Here is a 17,863-nt window from a genome sequence, read left to right on the forward strand (position 1 = left end):
TTGTGATAGGGTTATTGAATTTCTAAGATTGCTTTGATATGTGAATCTGGAAAGTGTGACTTGGTGGCCTTTGTGTGTGATTTTCATTGGTCTCTTTCGTTGTTTTGGTATGAAAATTGCTACGGACTAGCAATGAATAAGTTGGTGGGTGTGATGAGTGCATGGAAGTGCACTCTAAACACCCTATTATTGAACTAAAATACTAAAATGTTAATATAAATCATAAGAATTAGTGTGTTTTCTTGGATTGAGTTTTTGTTTACTTTGGAAAACTCCTAAGCAGATTTTTATGTTTAATTTCAAATTTTACAAAATAGCAAGTTAAAGTCCAATCAAATTCAAATAGGACTTTCAAGTGGGCAAGATGTTAGAAAAACCTAAGAATTTTTAAAAAGTGTAGGACTTTTCAAATAAAGATAATGATGGGGTTTGAGAGTAATTCGGATTAGAGTCCAAAACGCGCTAGGAGACAACCTTGACATACTTTAGGATTGATGTGATTCTTGATACGTTGGAAAGATATCGGATTGATGTGATTCTTGATGCATTGGAAATATATCTTAAAGGAATACAAATTTTTCTCTAATAAGGATTTCTAAATTCGAACTCCTGAAGCATGTACGTGGCTGTCAAGATGAGTTTTAAAATTTAGATGATCTTTTATGCGGGAATCATGAAGACATTAGGGTTTCTTTCCTACCCTATATAAGAATATCATTAGCAAGATATTGGAGAGTTTTTTAAGGGGAGGAGACACATATCTAGAGAAGAAAAAAATACCATTGTTATTTTTAGTTCTTCTATGGAGAACAAATCTTGGGTAAAGCTCAGGACGGAAATTGATTGGTGAAAATACTTTGAATTTATTTCAATTCATGGATTAAACTTTATTGTTTAAGATTCTAGGATTCAATTCTCTATTTGTTTTGGATACTATAAGTTTGAGACAATTATATTAAATCTTGCAATGATTTGATTTTGTTGAGTTATAGGATTATGAATATATGATTATGACTTAAACAGGCTTTTCATGCCATTGACGTGATCGTTTGTTGCATTATTATTTGAGAACATAGTGTCGTCTTCAGATCTGATATTCATTTTTATAGATAAAAATTGTGGTTTGTAAAGAGAAAATAGATTCTAAAATTAAATTTGAGAAAGTAAATGAATATAATGTCATATCTTCCAATTAGGAATTTGGTGCTATAATTCTTAATTGTGTATATAGTTTGGATTGAAAACGTCAGTGTATTGGATCCGATTTATGGGAGTCAGAAGCTTTACTTGCCTTCTTATTTGTGCCCTAATCTAATTTAATTACGTGCCTTCTTGTCATCTTGTTGTGTTTCTTGCAACTCCCTGTAGATAGACATCCTGAACTATACTATAACACTGCGTACGAGTTTGAGCATAATCAAATTTTGACACCGTTGCTAGAGAGATGGTAGAAGAATTGCTAGATGGTTTTTCTTTTCAGTAGTTTGTAAAGGCGGTAACCTCATTCATTCTTTTAGCCTGCTGGATTTTTTTTTTCTTCCTTCTTTTTATAGTATTTTTATTTTTTTAGTATTTTGTTACCTTGCATGCACAGATATAGAAACGCCTTGCGTAGATTTGCTTGTAAGCCTGTGCAAGAGTTAGAATCAAACTTTTTAAATCTTTTATTTGACAATCCATTTAGTTCCGAAGAAATGAGTGAACACAAAGATCAACCCACAAGAATTGTTCAAGATTACCTCCACCCTACACGCACAGCCACACCATCATGCACCATGTTTCTAGTCAACACTCGTCAACTTGATTTTAAAACAGGGATGATACAATTACTTCTCACCTTTCATGATTTGGAAAATGAAAATCTATATGTGCATATTAGGCAACTTGAGGAAGTAGTTGCAATTTTTCATAGTCAAAATGCAACTGACGACGTTGTGAGACTTAAGTTCTTTCCTTTCTCTTTGGAGGATAGAGCTAAGAGTTGGCTATACTCATTGAGACCACGATCTATTGGGTCATGGAATGAGATGACTCATGTCTTCTTTAATAAATACTTTCCCCAACATAAAACCAACGCTTTAAAAAGGCAAATCTCTACATTTACATAAAAGGACAGTGAAACTTTGTATCAATCTTGGGAGAGATTTAAGGAGTTGTTGAGTATGTGTCCTAACTGAGGGTATGAGAAGTGACGCTTAGTGAGCTACTTTTATAAGGGACTTACACCTAGATAGCGCCAATTTGTGGAGATGATGTGTAATGGTGAGCTCTTATAGAAAGATCCTGATGAGGCCATAGAATACCTCAATGAGCTTGCAGAAAAAGCTCACACTTGGATTGGACCTAGTGCTACTAAGAGCATAAATAGGTCACGACCTACAGGAAACCCAAATGGTGGTGGAATTTACCATCTCAGGGAAGAGGATAACTTAAAGGCTAAGGTTGAAATGCTCACTAGGGAGTTAGATGTGTTAAAGACTAAGGACTTAAAGCCGACACACGTGGCTAACCATGCAGAGTCTTTTGGACTATGTTTTGTGTGTGGCGGGGTAGATCACCTCACCCAGGAGTGTCCCACATTTATTGAGATGAGAGGGATGTATGACGAATAATGTAATGCCTTAGATATGTACAAGAATCCTTTTTCACCTTTCTCTGATACCTATAATCCGGGGTAGCACAATCACCCCAATTTTAGCTGGAAGTCTAAAAACCAGCTACCTACATAAGCCTCTAGATCATATCATGCACCATATCATGCACCTTCGTCTTCTAGGAGTCTTGAAGACACTTTGCACGCTTTTATCAAGGCATAGGGTAAGACTAATCAAAGTTTGAATATTTGATTACGCAGGTTGTTGAAGAAAACAAAGAGATAAAGAGCCAGTGTCCAAATTGATAAGCTCATTGAGTGTGAATGAGTGAGGTAAGTTCCCTTCTTAAGCTCAATCTGTACCCCATGGTCAACACATGGCGCAAGATAATTTGAAGGATGTGAATGTCATTGTGACACAAAGTGGTAAGTCATTACACATCCCAACAGCGAACAAATCAGAGAATTGGAAAAGAATCAAGATAGTAATGATGCCGAGCTGCCCAAGGAATCTGAGGTGACAAAGAGTCCTATTAAGGTACCATTCCCTCAAGCTTTAAAATCAAGCAAGCAAACTTTGGATCCTAACAATGAAATCTTAAAGAATCTAAGGCAGGTAAAAATCAATCTTCCTCTTTTGCATGTGATTAAGCAAGTTCCTACTTATGTAAAAATTCCCAACGATTTGTATACAGTTAAGAGAAAGCAGCATGTGAATAAGATAGCGTTCCTAACAAAACAAGTTAGTGCTCCAATTAAGCAGCGGATTCCTTCCAAGTACAAGGATCCTGGTTGTCCAACCCTTGCATGCAGCATTGGAAGTCATGAGTTTGGGCAAGCTTTGCTAGATTTAGGAGCTAGCGTGTATCTAATACCATATTCTATTTATTTGCAGTTGGGGTTGGGAGAAATCAAACCAACCACTGTGATATTGTAATATGCTGACCGTTTAGTCAAAGTTCACCGGGGTGTGGTAGAGGATATTCTAATTCAAATTGACAAATTTTATTATCCTGTTGATTTTCTAATTCTTGACACTAGCTCTGTTGTTGATACTACTTCTGAAATTCCTTTGATTTTAGGTAGGCCTTTCCTTGCCACTTCTAATGCTCTTATTAATTGCAAGAATGGGCTCATGAATCTGTCTTTTGAAAATATGACTCTTGAGGTGAATATCTTCTATATTGCAAAATAGCTGGAACATGATGATGAGAGCCACCAGACATACATGATTGACTCACTCATGGATAAGGGAGTTTCTACAGCTTATGATTTTGATCCCTTTGAGTATTTTCTTGTTAATTCTGAATTTGATTCTATCAGTGATCCATTTGATGTAGTTAATATTTGTTCTATTTTTTATAGAACTCGGGATTATGGCATTCGGGCATGGCAACTGTAGTTTGAGGAGTTGCCTGAGAAAACTAAAAAAAAAAATTCCTTCAAGTGTGAAAGCACCCAAAGTTGAATTGAAACCTCTGCCTAAGGGTTTAAAGCATGTTTTTCTTGGTCCAGGTGATACTTTTACTGTTATTATCTCATATGAATTGTATGAGTCTCAAGGTGAGAAATTAATTCAGACCCTAAGTGAGCATAAGTCAGCCTTAGGTTGGAGCATTGCTAATATAAAAGGTGTGTCCCCTGGTATGTTCTCATAAAACTAATTTGGAGGAAGAAACTAGCCCTCGTAGAGACCCCCAGCGTAAGCTTAATCCTACTATGAAAGAAGTGGTGAAGAATGAAGTGTTGAATCTATTAGATGCAGGAATCATATATCCTATTGCTGATAGTAAATGGGTAAGTCTTACACAGGTTGTTCCTAAGAAGTTAGGTGTTACTGTGGTGAAGAATGAACTGGGACAGTTAGTCCCTACAAAACTTGTGACTGGGTGGCAGAAAGAAAATTGAAGTCAGGTTGTTCTTAAGAAGTCAGGTATAGAAAATTGAATGTTGCCACCAGTAAAAACCATTTTCCTCTCCCTTTTATTGATCAAATTCTTGAGCATGTGGCTGGTCATCCTTTCTATTGTTTCTTGGATGGTTATTTTGGTTATTATCAAATTGAAATTGCATTAGAAGACCAAGATAAAACCACTTTCACTTGTCCTTTTGGTACTTATACTTTTCGTAGAATGCCATTTGGATTGTGTAATGCACCTACTGCTTTTCAACATTATATGAAGAGCATTTTTAGTAACATGGTTGAAAATTCAACTTTTTTATGGATGACTTGACTATTTTTGGATCTTCTTTTGATGCATGCTTTTTGAATTTAGAGAGTGTTGACTCGTTGTTAAGGGAGGAATTGGTTTTGAATTAGAAAAATGCCACTTTATGGTACCTTCAGGTATTGTCTTAGGGCATATCATTTCTTCTAGGGGGATTAAGATTGATCAATCTAAGATTGAATTAATCTCTAAGCTGCTTACACCTAAGACAGTAAAGGATGTGAGATCATTTCTTGGTCATGCGGGCTTTTATAGGAGGTTCATACAAAATTTTTCCACCATATTTAGACCACAATGTGACCTCCTAGCTAAAGATGCCCCATTTGAGTGGACACAAGCTTGGCAAGAGGCCTTTAAAATGCTAATTGGCAAGCTTACCACAGCACCCATAATACAGCCACCTGATTGGACTTTACATTTTGAGATCATGTGTGATGCTAGTGATTTTGTTGTAGGTGCTATTCTTGGACAGTGAAGGGAGGGGAAGCATTTTGTCATTTACTGTGCTAGTAGAACTCTAAATAGTACTCAGATGAATTACTCCACTACTGAAAAAGAGTTGCTAGCTGTAGTGTTTGCTTTGGATAAGTTTTGTGCTTACTTGATTGGTTCTCCTATTACTATTTTCACAGATCATGCAGCCCTTAAGTACCTTCTTACGAAAAAGAATGTTAAGGCGTGACTAATACGATAGATTTTACTTTTGCAGGAATTTGACATCACCATCAAAGACAAGAAAGGAGTGGAGAACATAGTGGTTGACCATCTCTCGAGGCTCACATTTGAGGACACCTCTGACTACCTGCCAATCATGGATGATTGTTTCGATGAGCATTTACTTTCTATTACTTCTCTACCATGGTTTGCTCATATTGTGAATTATTTGGCTGCAGGTGAGATAGTGGTGGTTTGGAGCGCTCAATACAGGAGGAAGTTTATGACTGAGATACGTAATTTCTATTGGGATGACCCTTTTCTTTTCAAATACTGCCCTGACCAAATTTTAAGACGTTGCATCCCTAATGAAGAGATTGCTAGCGTCTTGGAATTGTGTCACTCCCAAGCTTGGGGGGCCACTTTTCAATGAAGAAAACAACTGCAAAAATCATGTAGTGTAGATTTTATTGGCCCACCTTGTTTAAGGATGCAAACATCTATTGTTGCTCATGTAAAAAGTGTCAAAAGTTAGGAGTTATGTCCTGTCATAATATGATGCCCTTAAACCCAATTTTAGTGATTAAAATTTTTTATTGTTGGGGCATTTAATTTATGGGACCATTTCCTCCTTTCAGATATCAATATATTATTGTGTCAATAGATTATGTGTCAAAATGGGTAAAGACTGCAGCTTGCAGGAGCAATGATAAGAGGACAGTAATTAAATTTCTCAAAGAGAATGTGTTATCTCGATTTGGTACACCACGTGCTATCATTAGTGATCGGGGTACATATTTTTGCAACCGTTCTTTTGAAACTTTGATGAAAAAATATGGGGTGGTATATAAGATCTCTACTACCTACCGCCCAAACTAGTACGCGGTGTTATAGTATAATCTAGGGTATCAATCCTCAGGGAGTCGGAAAAAACATAACAAGACGCAAGCTTCAAAGGAAAGATCAATTTACAATATGACAAGAATCTGAAAATTCTACCCACACGTAATTAAAATTAGATTAGGGCACGAATAAGAAGGCAAGTAAAGCTTTGGGCTTCATCAACCAGATCTAATACTCTGACTTTTTCAATCCAAACTATATACACAATTAAGAATTATAGCACCAAATTTCTAATTAGAAGATATGACATTATATTCATTTATTTTCTCAAATTTAATTCTAGAATCTATTCTCTCTTTAAAAACCACAGTTTCCATATATAAAAATGAATATCAGATCTAAAAACGACACTATTCTCAAACAATAATGTAGCAAAAGATCACATCAATGGCATAAAAAACATGTTCAAGTCACAATCATATATTAATAATCATATACCTCATCAAAATCAAACCATAGCAATATTTAATATAATTATCTCAAACTTATAATATCCAAAATAAATAGAGAATTGAATTCTAGAATCTTAAACAATAAAACTTAATTAAGAATTGAACTAAAGTCAAAGTATTTTCACCGATCAATTTCCGCCCTAAGCTTTACCCAAGATTTAGTTCTTCATGAAAAAATTAAAAATAAATAAAAATAGTATTTTTCTCCTCTCTTCAGAATTAAGCCATCTCCCTTCAACAACTCTCCAAATTCGTACTAATGATATGTTTATATAAGGTAGGAAAGAAACACTAATGTCTTCATGATTCCCGCATAAAAAATCACCTAAATTTTAGGACTCATCTTGGCAGCCACGTACGTACTTTAGGAGTTCGAATTTTGAAATCTCTATTAGAGACAAATTTTTATCCCTTTAAGATAACTTTCCAATGTATCATGAATCATATCAATCCAATATGTGAGTGAAAGGTTACGATTAGAATGCTAAAGTATCTACAGGCCGTCTCCTAGCGCGTTTTGGACTCTGACTTTTTCTCTTAATCTGAATTACTCTCAAACTCCATCATTATCCTTATTTGAAGAGTCCTACACTCATTGAAAGCTCTTATATTGCTCTTTTATAGACCCTGAATTAAACATAAAAATCTGCTTAGGAGTATCCCAAAGTAAATGATGCCCAATTCAAGAATACGCATTAATTCCTATAATTTCTATTTATATTTTAGTATTTTAGTCCAATAATAGGATTTTTAGAGTGCATTTTCGTACACTCATCAGATATGCTTATATAGGGTAGGAAAGAAACTCTAATGTCTTCATGATTCCAGCATAAAATATCACCTAAATTTTAGGACTCATCTTGGCAGCCACGTACATGCTTCAGGAGTTCGAATTCAGAAATTCTTATTAGAGAAAAATTTATAACCCTTTAAGATAGATTTCCAATGCATCAAAAATCGTATCAATCGGATGTGTGAGTGGAAAGTTATGATCAAAACACTAAGGTATGTCCAGGTTGTCTCCTAGCGCGTTTTGGACTCTAACTTCTTGCAGTTTCCTTTTGTGATTTGTTTCTTTTTTTTTATCTAAATTACTTTCAAACCCCATCATTATCTTTATTTGAAGAGTCCTACAGTTGTTGAAAGTTCTTAGGATGTTCCAACGTCATGCCCACTTGAAAGTCCTTTGAATTTGACTGGATTTTGGCTTGCTCTTTTATAGACCCTGAATTAAACATAAAAATCTGTTTAGGAGCATCTTAAAGTAAATAGAAACTCAATTCAAGAATACAAATTAATTCTTATGATTACTATTCATATTTTAATATTTTAATTCAATAATAGGGTATTTATAAATAGTGCACTTTCGTACACTTATCACCCTTAATGAGTGACAAGTGGCATGAGAGAGAGTGTGGGTGTAGTGGCCAAAAATCCTAGGAACTAGGGTTTGCTCCATCCTAGGCATCCCATCCCATTCCAATCATTGCATCTTCTAGAAAAACCCCATCCCAAATGCATGTGTGACACTTGGCAAAAAGTGGGTTAGTCTTTCTTAGATAGGCGTGAACCCATTGGCTGAAACCCTAAGGCTTATTGAAGATGTATGCCTAAGTCCCTTGAGATCCCCCATGTGCCACTTCCCTATGCAATCCATCTAGGATCTCTCATATTTTTTACAAGTGGCATGAAATGTGGGTGGTTGCTGAATGGGTGTGTTGGGTGAGAGTCTAGGGAGATGGCCCTTGTCTTTCCCTAGGTGCCTCATGATTGTTTCCTTCTAGAAATGTTCCCATCCCTCTTCATGTGTGAAAGTGTCGAAAGTAGGTGGCCTTTGTCATCGTTGGCGTGCTAGGGCTTTTGGGTTACCAAAACCCTAGAGTCTCTTACCCTTTCTTCCCTCAATCAAGTCTAGGTTCATTGTGCCTTGTATGTGACATGTGCCCAAACCTTTATATGATGGGTGTGTGCCCCATGTCTCACTAGGGTTTTGGACTCTAGTCTAATGGGTTGACTGAATTTGGATGGTCTTTTTAGGCCTCCCCTATGGGCTTTTATGCCTAATGCATCAGAACAATTAAATAACTAAATAAATCCTAAGTACTCTACAACTCTTGCATGGCCTAAAAATTAAATACAACCTGGCGACAAAAGACAGGTGAGATTTGGCTAAGCCCAGGTTGTCACATCCTCCCCCCTTAAGAAAAGATTTCGTCCTTAAAATCTGCACTGCAATCATCAACTGAGAACAACTCGCTACAAGAATATCCTCAAATTTTACGTCTATTACAAGCTGTCGTCGAATCCTCAGACAAGGATGGCATTTGATTCTCTTCTTTGGTTACCAAATCTTGTGACATGTAGAATATCGCGTCCAAATCATAAGTATAGTTCATATTCACTAGCGTCTCATTCAACCTATGTTCTATGGAAAGTTCGGTGTCTTCTATGGGCTAACCTTCTTCATGGAGACAAATACGATTTGTAGAGGTATCCAAGGTCTCAAATGACGTATATCTACTAGCACGTGCCTCTGCAGCGCAGCTAGTCTCTATCCCTTGATTGAGTCCGAGCGAACGCATTCTCTCAGCATCCTTCCATACTAATGAATCATGTGGGGGTTGCCACTTTTCATGCGGTAACGCTTGTCGTAGAATAATATTTCCTTGAGAATCTACATCCATCACATGAGTGTGATGATGCTTGAATTTCTCCAATTGTTGCCAATGAGCAACCATCATTTGATCTCTTTTTTTGCATCGGTTTCTACGATTACGCTCAAGCCTTTCTCTAATTTGGCCTACTGACGATGCAGGCATACGTGCGGTTTTCCTAGGTCATGCCATGGCCTGTTTCAACGGTATGGTATGCGCATACAGTGTTACTAACAATGAAAGAATCAGAAAATCAAACAAGATCTTATATTCAAGCATGCCAAAGTACAATCAGTCAGAAACTAAATTCCTATCAAATGATTAAATCTAAGATACAAACAAATTAGGGTATTTAGTCGTCATCAAATCTTCTCTTTCCCAAGTTGCTTCTTGGAAGTCTGGATTATTCCAAAGTACTTTAACTAGGGATATCCTTCGGTTTCTTAGTTCTTATTCTTTACGATCCACAATTTGCACAAGCCATTCCTCATATGATAGGTTGGGTCAGAGCTAAATACCGCCGGGTTCCATCAAGACTTGTCATCTTTGTCTGAAGCACTTCTTTAGAAAAGATACGTGAAACACATCGTGTATTCCTTGCATTTCGGTTGGCAAATCCAATCAGTATGCCACTGATCCAATTCATTCCATGACTTCGTATGGTCCTTCGTACCGGAGACTCAACTTCCCTCTCTTGCTAAATCAGACCACTCCCTTCATTGATGATACGTTAACATATACCCAATCTCCTATGGCAAATTCCAAGTTTCTTCATAGATTGTCGGCGTAACGTTTTTGTCCATTCTGGGCCACTTGCATCCTTTCTCTGATCAACACTACATGCTTCCAAACATCTTGCAAATATTCGGTCCTTAGTATCTTCTTCTCTCCAAATTCGTTCTAATACAATGAGGACCTACATTTTCTTTCGTACAATGCCTCGTATGGTTAATGATCACTATAACGATGATGAAAAAGTTATGTTTTTGAAAAGATGAATTGAAATATGTTCTCTATAAGAAAATGTGCCTCAAAGGTTTTATAAAAATGTTAAGGAATCTGGATGGGAGACAAATACTAATTTTCTCCATAATATGCATCTTATGTTTATCATTTATCATGCATAATTTATCTTTGTCTATATTGGTTGTTAACTTACTGATAATTCAAGTAAATTTCACCCCTTGTGGATTCACTATTATTTCCCCTAGAATGATAGAAGTATTGTCAGGATCAAAATGGACAAGATGGAACGATGGATATGATTGGTTGAAAAGGAGCCAGACCTTGATCGAAGATTAGATCTTATTTTGATGTTTATTGCACTAACTCTACATATAATAGAGCGCATGAGAGACTTGATCTAACTATTAAGACTTGGTTTAAGTATTTGTATTAAGGATATGCTATTTTTAGGTTTGAACTTATCATGGTTATTAATGCAACTGAGATGTTTAGTTCATTCTGGTATGTGTTTTATTTTAGTCACCCTTATTCCGTTGCGATTTTTGCATACTATTAATTGCATACTATGATGCATTACATATTAACCGTCATGAATAGGGGTATGTAACCATGTATTGCATGTCCCGATGCTCCATGTCTCCGTCATATCCCAAGCATAGGTTGGGGGCGTCATAGCGAACCTCCCTAATGTCATAAACTTGGCAATATACTACTCCACAGTCACACTACCTTGAGATAGAGATGCAAACTTTTGCACATTCTGTTGTTTAACCAAATTTGGATTGAATCTATTGTCAAACTCTTCTTTAAATCTTCCCCAGGTCAAAGCGGCTAAGGTTCCCAACTCCCTCACTAGAAGTTGTCTCTGCGTATCCCACCAAATGCTAGCTTCTCCTTGAAAAAGGTATCTAGCATACGACACCTTCTGGTCCTCAGTCCATCCGTAGATCTTGTATGTCATTTCAAGATTGATTATCCACTTTTCTTCCCTCAAGAACTCTTCATTATATGAAAAGTTCAAGTAACAGTGAATCAGAAACTTTTCGTATTAACAACCCTTAACTTCAGGTCTAGGGACATGCACTTGATGTTGTTGCTGTTGTTTGAGCACGTATGTCAATAGGAGAAAGGCTTCGGCTATCCCTTGTCCATCGCCCATTAGAAGGTTCCAATCTTCCTGGTTGTTACCTTCACGGGATTCTAGGGTACTCTAACATGTGTCATGTGTTAATTCCTGAAACACACGGGTACGCGTATCCGCTCCTCGTGCTAACTCTTATACTTAGGAAGTTCAAGCCTTAAGAAAGACTACATGTGAGTTTAACCTAGAGACATATTACTCTGATACCACCATGTGACGTCCCTAGATTCCGCTTGGGATTTGGTAGATTCTAAAAAGTCAGGACATGCAACACAAGGTTACCTGTCTTTGTTCATGATAGATAAAGATGCAATGCACTAAGAATGCATCTAGCAATATGCAATATTTGCAGAGGATAATTTTTTCTTGAGCAATATTATGCACTAGATATAACATATCCCAAAAACATAAGCAAAGTTCATAAATTCACATGATAACTGATATCCAAAAGGTTATAGTACTTGTCCAACAGGTCTATAACATAAAGAGTACTGGAGATAGCGCTTCTTTAGTGCATGCAAAGACTGATATAACTACTAGGCTAGTTCATCGAGTAGCTCGAGCAACTCAATCAAGGAAGCCAAAATACTATCAATAAAACAGAGCATCGAAGCAATGAGCTCTGCATCATTGTGTTGCCGCCTAATTGACCCCCTCCAATCGACCCTCTGTTGAGTCTCCTTATGGTATCACATTATCTACCATTCCCTCTGGAATGGTAGTTGAAACTACCAAGTGAGATTTGATTAAAAATCTTAGCAAGTTAACAAATAACTTTAATTAGTAGTGTACAGATGCAAGCATGACAGTAAAAACATGAATGCTAACGTGAACATGCATGGACGTGACATGACTTGGAAATTAACATAACATGAGTTGACATGACCTGAACTAATATGAACTGAACTGAACACGAAATGAACATAAACTTTTTTTTTTCGAAATGAACATGAACAAAACTAAACTAAACGTGAAATGAACATGAACTTGGTATCTTGATCCCATAATAACTGCTTAATTAAACATGAACTATGGATGCTACACAGGCCCCCTTGAGCGATGTGCCCTTGCCAATGCCACATCACATCACAGGTATCTATAGCAACTGTGAGAACGTTAACATACGCATCGCACCAAGGGTATCTGCACTCCCTTCGAGTATGTAATGTACGCATCATGTGATAGGTATCTACACCTACACGAGTGCGTATAACATGAAATTGAATAATGGTTTGGCACCATCAGCGTTGGTGCTTGACTTTGTTCCAACAACTAGTTACTTAAGCCACATCCAAAGTTTGTTGACAATATTTTGTCAACCCAAGAAATTTCACACCAATTTAAACACTCCAGTGTGAATGATGGAGTTCCACTTCGATATTATCCGATCTTAGCAAATGGGGTCATGATAAACGTAAAAGACTCAACTGACTTGAAAATATTGTTTTTTGTGACGAACTCCAAACTTGTGACATGACGTGGCGTGAAATGAAACGACAAGTGACATAACTTGACATGACGTTACCTGCACATGAGACTAATAATATGACATAACATGATGCGTAAAAGATAAACTGGCATAACGTGGCATAACGTGCAACAGATAAATATGTACTAGGATTTCACATTCTAACTCCAAAATTTACATTCCTAACATAAATTTTGTCCTAAATCTAACTATCTAATTAGAAAAATTTAAAACACAACATAGCTACAAGAACCAAGCATAGGTCGAATCACACTAAGGCTAAAATCATTGATTTTTGTGACAATTCTTTCAAACTTTAACTTTCACGCTAAAACAAAATCATGCAACATAAAAAAAAATCATATCCTATCATGCTAGGACATTAACAAACACATATATAAAAATCATAATTTCTTTCATGCCAAAATATCAAGTCTTTTGACCACAAAGAACAATCCTTGTTGTTCTTAGTCTATCTTTCTTCAAATCAATTCCTAGGACTCTAAAAGTTCAAAAACATATTCTTTACATGATCATGAATTAATACTAAGAAATAATATTCTTGAAAAAACAACTCAAAAATCACAAAACATCAACCAACATAATCGGTTTGCACATTTACTCCAAAGTCGAGTACTACTTGATTTGGTCTTTGATCAAATCACTAGATCTTACTTTTTCATGAAGTAAACCATCACAAAACAACACCAAAATGGACAGAAGAGTTCCACTAGGATACTCCCCGATCCTAACATTGGGTTGTGATAAAACATTTTCATATTATGCTTCATGAAAAAAATATTTCATGACATGTGTTTATTTCGTAACACTTCATGCTTAAAAAAAGAAATATTTTTAGGGATCATACTAAAACATCACTTCATGCTTTATGCAAAAGTAACATAAACATGTCATGTATGCAAGTATCCAAAATGCTCAATGATGTATCATATAACATTTCATGATCAAAATAACATTTATAACATGAATGTGGTGTTTATACAAGAATCATTGATAAATTATCCAAGAGAAAGTTAGAAGCTAACTTACAAATTTCCTAAGTTCTAAAAATCATTGTGACTGGATAAAATGCGTACTAAAGTTAAGAATCATGAAATTTCCAGAATTTAATAAACTAAAAGTAGTATTTACAAAACTGCACCCTAGCTTTCACGAAATTGCTATTTTAGCTCAAAAAATTCACTATTTGCATTTTGGCCACAAATTTCACCAAATTACACAAGCTTCATATATTTCATATTCTTTTTACACATGACCTTAGAATTCATGAATTAGACATCCACTATGAGAAATTCATTCAACCCATGGCGTGCTTATGCCTTAATTTTCACTACATGTGATTTTAAGCCTACAATCTCTATGAAATCTTTATAACTGAAAGTTAACAAAAAATTAAGCATTGAATATGAACTTATAAACATGCTCATAACTTAGATTCAAGCCAAATGGAATCATATCAACATCCATGTGGTGAACAATATCAAGGCATGATGCAAATCACCAAAACCGATTACCTAGCATGATATATCTAGATTCTCTTTAACATATGAACTCTTACAACTCTAAAGAATCATGCATTCTAAATCTTAACATGATGGCAATGGGCTTCTAGGTTCTTATAGCACATGCTTTGGAAAACTTAATCATGATATCTCACAAGATAACCTCCAATCAAGTAAAAACCCGAAACATGCTAAATGATCAACCCAAGATATTGATTTATAGACCTATTATGATATGTTGTTTTCCTCAAATATAAACCTCCAATCAATTAAAAAAGACATTATCTAAGCTTATAACATCGTATCAAGACATGTCACAGCTAAAGTTTCACATCAAAACAATTTATTCATGAAGAACTTCAAATCTGAACCGAAAAAAATGCTTCCCAAGGATTAAACTCATATAACTCAATACAAATCTCATTCTCATACCATAAAGCAAGGCCTAACATGTTATTATAACTTCCAATAAAATATATAGTAGTGTTACTCACCAATTTGTGGCTTATGGAAACTCGGATGGGTCTTTCACATCCAAAAGTGCCTGGTCTTTTGTTTAGATTAGTAATCCTAAATGTCAATGGTCGGATTGGATCTAGAATGCGGCTTTACTAAAGAACTTTTATGTGCTTATGTGGAAGGCTTTAAATTCAAGCCTTAGTGTGGATGATCGTACAAGGAAACCTAGTGTGCCTTTAGCCTCGAAATGTGAATGTTTTCGGGAATGTGCCTTTGGGGATTTAATCATGTGTTATATAGTGGTAATATTGCTATGGCCATATGAAAATTTAGCTCAAATATTTTGGAAATTCTATTTGTCCCAAACCAATCTTGGAGAGCAACTGTTGAGGCTTGGTTTTGGAGAGCATCGAAGTCATCTCAACTTGGTAATCTTATCGGACTCATACCTGTGATCACAGACTCATACCTGTGATCATTACCTAGAATTTATGGAATTGGCAATATAAAGCTTGGACGGAAGGAAGAAAAGAGAAGGTTCACGCTTTATAGAGATCGATAAAGTATTGGATTCATTGGGTTGGAATTAAGATTCACAAGGCTTCTCGGCTAGTGGAGAATGATGTCTAGATTTTGAGGTCTTTGAATCTTTCTATTAATTCAAGAAAGAAGGAGACACTAATGGCAGTGAGATGGGAGAAACCAAAGCGAGATTGGCTTAAATTGAATGTGGACAGAAGTAGTATAAATAATCCTGAAATTTTGGGTGTAGGAGGAGTAGTCAGAAATGAGTTCAGGAAAGTGGTTTTTGCTTTCGTCGAATCTATTGGTAACGGAAGTAGTAACCTTGTGGAAGTTATGGCCCTTCGGATAGGTCTTCAACATTGTAAAAGATTGGGGTTCAACAATATTATTATTGAAATAGACTCTCTTTTGGTTGTTAACTGGATTCAAAAAGGAAGTTGTAGTCATTGGTACTTAGAGGACTTTTGGGAAGACATTGTTAATATGTTGGCAGAGATGAATTTTTCTATTAAGCATATCTATCGGGAAGGAAATGAGGCTGCAGATTGGCCCGTCTGGGTAGGAATGGGATCTCTCATGAATGGCCAGCGCAGATGGAAGTTCATCATCTATTAAAAGGTATACGTAGAACAGATTCATGAGGATTGGCATACCTCAAGAAGTGTTGATGTTTCTGGAGTGGGTTCTAGAAATCAAGATGTGCGACATTGAATTCTCAAAAGTTGCTTCATTTCGTTTACTCAAATATGTGTTCATTTTGTTTGTTTATATCCTTTATAGGATTGTTTCGATTGATTTATTTATTTATAATCCTGTTTAGCTGTTTTCTGCTTATAGTTTTGACTTATTTGATTTAGTGTTTTGATACTTGGGGGTTATTAGTCTTTTTATATTATTGTAAATCCCAAGTACCTTGATTGTTACCATGGTATTTCCCCACCACAAGTGAGAGCTTACTAATAAACATAGGCGGGGGTCACTATTGAACATGTGACTACCCTCTCTAAAAAAAAAAAAAGAACAAACTCTCTCCAAAAACTGCACTCTCACACCTCTCGGTTTCAATCTTCTTAAAGTTATTGGTGTTTTTCTAACAAGAAAGCTAAGGAAACACTTGAGAATGGTGTGGGAGGAAGTGGGGGAAGGGAATTCTATTTATAGAGTTCAATTGAGGAAGTAAGAGGTGCAAGTGGGTGAATTGGTGCACAGTTTGGCTAAAGTGGAGTGAAGGTGATTGGTGTTGCCTTTTGGTGGAGTGCATGCTTGTGTTTCCAAATATACATAGTTAAACACATCACCCTATTGACTCATCAAAAATAACCAAAGTTGGGACAAAAACCAATTGATTTCCCAAGAGAAATCGAGTGCATGCCGGCAATTTTGGGTCTGCAAACTTGTCCAATTTTTGTTCAGCTCTTGTCCTGTCCTTATGGCAAGTTCTTGGTCACTATTACACACTGTTTGAGTAGCTTTTCCAGAGGAGTATTGAGGCATGAATGTTGGACACTTGGTGTTTGTTGTGTAGCAAAAGAAAGGGGGTTGAATGGAGAGCTTAGCCAAGAATTGGCACATAGTTTCCTACCAATGTGTCCATCGGTTTCGATTTTTGCTAGGGTTAGTTCTTAGGGTAACATGAGTGTGATTTGATGACATTTCTTTAGTCCTAGATATGGTGCTATAGGTGTGTGAAGAGGGCTGAATTTGCTGCAGAAAAAAGTTAGAAAAACATTGGTACAATTCGGCTGAAACATGTTCCATTTTCAAGGTGAAATAGTTTGATTCTTGGAGTGCATTTGATTGGGGTATTTCTTGGTATTGACATGCCTTCACACTTCAAATCATGAGCAGCACTTGATTCCATATTCTAGGGCTATAGAAGATTGATTCAAATCAAGGAGAAAAGATGAAATTTGCAGAAAAATGATGGAGAGAGCTAAGAGAAATTGACATGAATGGTGTTTGATGGATTGTCAAAGTTACTATGCAGTGACTATTTCATGGTAACTTTGAAAATTTGAAGTCATGATGGAGGGCTGACCATGGTTGAAAAATAAACCCTAGGGGCATGTGGGAGGTTTGCCAAAGAAAGAAAAACTATTTGCTAGGTGGTAATATTTACTTTTTGTATAGTGAAGAGAATGCTAGGCCTATACTCCAAATGGTGCAACCTCATTGGACCCTAAAATTTTTATTCAGCTCGACCTTAATGTGGGCTTCGAAATGGGCCTCCCCTTAGGCCTTATGTTCAATTTTTGTTGGGCACCTCTGTGGGTCTAAATAGCTTACTAAGTTGGGCA

At 36.2% G+C, this 17,863-nt stretch overlaps 1 pseudogene; it reads left to right on the forward strand.

Moving 5' to 3' along the window:
• The first annotated feature begins 2,970 nt into the window (after positions 1–2,970).
• On the forward strand, positions 2,971–6,354 carry LOC121236560 (annotated as a pseudogene).
• Positions 6,355–17,863: the final 11,509 nt, after the last annotated feature.

The sequence above is a fragment of the Juglans microcarpa x Juglans regia genome, chromosome 6S (genome assembly GCF_004785595.1).
Source record: "Juglans microcarpa x Juglans regia isolate MS1-56 chromosome 6S, Jm3101_v1.0, whole genome shotgun sequence".
NCBI lineage: Eukaryota > Viridiplantae > Streptophyta > Magnoliopsida > Fagales > Juglandaceae > Juglans > Juglans microcarpa x Juglans regia.